This window comes from Schistocerca piceifrons, chromosome X, assembly GCF_021461385.2.
Source record: "Schistocerca piceifrons isolate TAMUIC-IGC-003096 chromosome X, iqSchPice1.1, whole genome shotgun sequence".
NCBI lineage: Eukaryota > Metazoa > Arthropoda > Insecta > Orthoptera > Acrididae > Schistocerca > Schistocerca piceifrons.
The window spans coordinates 166306483-166311721 of NC_060149.1; the positions used below are offsets into that span (position 1 = coordinate 166306483).

The following is a 5239-nucleotide window of genomic DNA, read 5'->3' on the forward strand; positions in this document are numbered from 1 at the left end:
GTCAAATTTTTCTGCAATCAATTCCAATGAATCTTTTAGTAGCACTCTAGTGAGAATGGAAACCTCATCAAAACTGACCATTATATCAGATTCTGTTATATGTAGTTGCTTGAGACATTTCAAGGAGTGTCCTCCCCCCCCCCCCCCCCCCCCCAAGTTGTGGATATGGTGAATACACTTCATCATATAGGGGAGCAGCAGTTTCTTCAAATTCTTGGGTATGTTGATACACCTATGTTGCTGACAACTCAGTGCAGTGACACAGGAACTTAAACCCTGACAAGACCACCATGCACACCAAACCAAATATGGAACACCACAGCACACTTCTAGTGTGAGCGGACTGCAAAGGGAATACCTGGACCTGCACTGGACCAAAAACAGAATGCCAGAACACAGATGGGTGCATCAGACTGAAGATTAAACCCCAGCGCTCAGCCTGGCACACCAGACCAAAGAGGAAATGACTAACAACCTTTCTAACTGGAGTGAACTACCAAGAGGACACCTGGAACCACAGCAAGCCGAAAAGTCAACAACAGTCCACAGACAGGCAGTCCGGACCAAAGAGGGACTGCCTGAGGACGTTGCTAGTGAGAGCAGACCACAGACAGAATGAAATGATAATTAAATGGACACTGTAGCTGCAAGCAGGCGTTGATACACTCCATTGGGGACATGTTGAAAATGTGTGCCCCGACATGTGTGTCGACATGTTGGGAATGTGGATCTCATGGGGAGCGTGCAAGGGATAATTCCCTGCAGACGCATTATCCTCTATGCCCGCGGTGGCTCAGTTGGATAGAGCATCTGCCATGTTAGTAGGAGATCCCGGGTTCGAGTCCCGGTCGGGGCACACATTTTCAACATGTCCCCAATGAAGTGTATCAACGCCTGCTTGCAGCTACGGTGTCCATTTAATTATCATTTCATTTCTAGCAAAGCTGCATGGTCATCCACGGTAACTGTTCTTTCGGGAACAGATACTACCGTCATATATAGTCACAGACAGAATGCCTGGAACCAGCAATGGAGGAGGAAGAGTGAAGGTATAAATACTGGCTCCATTCCACTTCACGAGCAGTCTCAGGTGGCACACGATGAAAACAATGATTCGCGTTGTTGAAACATTGTACAAGAACAAAGCTGATATCTGACAGACTACCCAACACCTCAAGATGTCAACAGATCACCAGGAAAGTCTGAAGAATTGCATCAAGAGACTCTAATGGGAGGAGATGTACTGAAATATCAAGAATCCGGACAATATTTGACAGAGGAAAGGGAGGATGCTGAGTTCTCTCCATTTCCTGCTGAGGTGTCAACATGGAGATATAGCACCAGTTATCACAATGATTAAGCATTAAACTCCAGAGCAGTGAACAAAATAAAATGTCAAGCGAGCAAGACACTTGTGAGAGAGAGGATTTGAGGTATGCACCACAGGCTAGATGTGATAGGCATGGAGCTTGTACACTTTCACTTGTACATGGAAGCCTCCTTAGCAGCTGAAGACTGGGACAGGGTAAACAGTGCCTCTTGGAGTCTAAGGGAGTACACTAAGAATGCCTCAGTATGCTGGTCTGCAAAGTTTGATCACATGAGTAACAAAACACAGCAGATAGAGGACACTCTCACTGTGCTTAACGTAAGTGGCAAGCAGTTTGATGAGACCACTATGAAGGGTACTTAGTAGGTGTGTCAACATTGCAATGACTCCTAAAAATGTGTCCATTTCAGGTTTCATCAGTGCACTGGAACAAGTAACCAACACACTTCCACCAAATGCAGCTGAAGAAATTCACCAGAAGACCTGCACAGCATTTACCAGGACAAAGTTCCCAAAATCAAACATCTCGTGTGGGGAGAAGCTTGCACTCAAGAGGCTCTGGGAAGATGACAGCAGCAGCAGCAGCATCATCATCATGTTGCCAGCAGACAAAAGGAACTCAACAGTCGTTTTGCAACGTTTTGCCTGGAAGACCAGACATACAGACTTTTGGAATGCAATAATATTGACAAAGTGGAGAAGAAGACCAGGGCTCTCTTGAAGAAAACTGGTATGCCTCACAAGGTCATTAGAAAAATACAAATAAAAGCACCAGTTCCTCCTACACAATATGTGCTGCCAAAAGTACACAGAGAGCGCTGCCCCCAGTTGTCAGCAACAATGGCACATCAATGTAACCAGCAGCCAAGTACTTGAAGAAACTGCTGTTCGTTCTCACATGTGGGGAACTGTATTCACCACATCCACAACTCGGGAGGGGAGGGGGAGGGGGGACTTCTTGCAACGTTTCAAGAAAATACATATCACAGAATCTGATATAATAGTCAGTTTTGATGTAATATCCCTGTTCACTAGGATGTCGTTGAAAGACTCATTGGGATTGATTGCAGAGAAATTTTACAATGCTCTGTTGGACATGTTCAGGCATATACTGACCTCAACTTAATTTCTGTATGGGGGCCAATATTACAAACATACAGAAGCTGTAACCACAGCCAGCACTCTGTCTCCAGTGATTGCCAATATGTTCATGGAGAGATTTGAAGAGGGGGTATTAGAAATGACTAGATATAAACCCACATGAATCTTCAGGTATGTGGATGAAATCTTTGTGTTCTGGCCTCATGGTAGGATAGGCCCAGGGGGTTTCTGAAACATCTGAACTCATGTGTCCTCGGAGTCTTTCGAAACAGCATACATGAATAAAACGTTCTCGGTTTTCCAGCCACGTCAATTCGAGGACTTTACTCGAATTGACGCGGCTGGAAAACCGAGAACATTTTATTCATCTGAACTCATGCTGCCCAAATATAAAGTTCACCTTGGAACTGAAAGATGGTGGCCAGTTGTTATTTCTGGATGTACTTGTGAAAAGGAGAGCAGATGGCTCATTTGGCCACATCTACATCTACACGATTACTCTGCAATTCACATTTAAGTGCTTGGCAGAGGGTTCATCGAACCACAATCATACTATCTCTCTACCATTCGACTCCCGAACAGCGCGCGGGAAAAATGAACACCTAAACTTTTCTGTTCGAGCTCTGATTTCTCTTATTTTATTTTGATGATCATTCCTACCTATGTAGGTTGGGCTCAACAAAATATTTTCGCATTCGGAAGAGAAAGTGGGTGACTGAAATCTCGTAAATAGATCTCGCCGCGACGAAAAACGTCTTTGCTTTAATGACTTCCATCCCTACTCGCGTATCATATCTGCCACACTCTCTCCCCTATTACGTGATAATACAAAACGAGCTGCCCTTTTTTGCACCCTTTCGATGTCCTCCGTCAATCCCACCTGGTAAGTATGCATCACATACCTACACACACTGATTTATACCTGCAATCCAGCTGTGCAGAAGAACAGAGTTATGAAAACATTGGTCCACAGTGCACACACCTTCTCAGACCCAGATAGTCTGGCAATAGGAAAAGAGCATCTGTGATCAATGTTCTGCAAGAATGGATATACTAGCAAACAGCTTCAGAAGACCCTTCAACCATCCACCCACCACATGATCTAGAAGAGCAGGATGAGGCAAAGCCTGTGGCATACCTGCCCTATGTAGTATCTATTTCTGCCAAAAATAGCATGTTTCTTAGGAAGAACATCAAGTGTGTGTTTTGTACATCTATCAAAATAAGAGGACCACTGGGAAATGTAAAAGACAATCTGCGAGTATGAAAACCAGGAATTTATAATACACCTTGCCATTGTGGCATGTCAGCATGTTGTACATTGGACAAACTACTAGGACAGTGGACGTCACAAAAAGAGAACATCAGATGCACACCTGACTAAGACAGGCAACTAAATCAGCTATTGCCTAGCACTATCTGGTATTCAATCATTCCATGAACTATGATGAATCGATGGTTCTGGTACAGACCTCCAGATACTGGGACAGTGTTATAAGAGAGTCTATGAAGATAAAGGTGATACATAAACTGATGAATTGTGACACTGTGCACCAACTCAGCAGAAACTGGAATCCTGTGCTGAAGCTGCTGAAAATGCAAGGGGCAACAGCAGAACTCAACAACAAAAACTGAGGGTGTGGACATAGGAAATTATCCACTAATAGAGCATCAGGCACACTAAGCCAAAGATGGAATATCGCAGCGCACTTCTAGTGGGAGCTGACTGCAAAGGGAACACTTGGAACTACACCAGACTGAAAACGGAATTGCAGCACACAGATGGATGCATCAGACTGAAGACTAAACCCCAGTACTCCGCCTGGTGCATCAGATTGAGGGAATGCATAAGAACATTTCTAGCAGGAGGAGGCTGCCAAGACAACACCTGGAACCACAGTGGGCCGGAAATGGAAAATCAGTCCAGAGACAGACTCTTGGGGCTGAAGAGAGAACACCTAAGGACACTGCTAGTGGGGTCTGCAGATGGAATGCTTTGAGCCATTGATTAAGGGGCAAGAGCGTAGGTATTAACACTGGACCCATTCCACTTGACGAGCAGTTTCAGGTAGCATCTGCTGAAGATAATGAGTCACATTGTCGAAATATCATGCAAGAATTACGCTGATATCCAGTAGAATACCAGCCACCACAAGATGTCGACAGATCACCAGGAAAGTCTAAAGAATTACATCCAAGTGTAATGTTGCAATGTGATATGAAATGTAACGAGCAAGTAAGGACAGTAGTAGGGAAGGCAAGTGGTCAACTTTAGTTTATTGGGAGAGTTTTAGCAAAGTGTAACTCTTCTACAAGAAAACCACATTAGAATACTTCTGTAACCTATTCTTTGAGTACTTCCTGAGTGTTTGGGATTCCCACCAGATCGCATAAGAAAAAAAAAAAAAAAAAAAAAAACAAAAAACACTGAAACAATTCAGAGGCATGCTGTTAGATTTGTTACCGGTAGGTTCAGTCAACACCCAAATATTAAGGAGATACTTCGTGAACTTAAATGAGAATCCCTGTAGTGATAATGATGCATTTTTTGTGAAACACTGTTGAGAAAGTTTAGGAATAGACATTTGCAGCTGACTGCATAATGATTCTACTTTCACCAACATACATTTCACGTAAAGACCGTGAAGACAAAATGAGAGATATTAGGGCTGATATGGAGACATATAGATAGTCGTTTTTACTTTACTCAATTTGCAAGTGGATTAGGAAATAAAATGACTAGTAGTGGCACATGGTACATTCTGTTATGCACTGTAAGATGGCTTGGTGGTGGTTGTTGGGTTGTTT

General features: G+C 43.6%; 1 non-coding gene across 1 annotated transcript; it reads left to right on the plus strand.

The window, feature by feature from the left end:
• The first annotated feature begins 781 nt into the window (after nucleotides 1–781).
• On the plus strand, nucleotides 782–856 carry Trnat-ugu. The gene has a single exon. It is a non-coding gene; the product is annotated as a tRNA-Thr (tRNA).
• The last annotated feature ends 4383 nt before the right edge of the window (nucleotides 857–5239 follow it).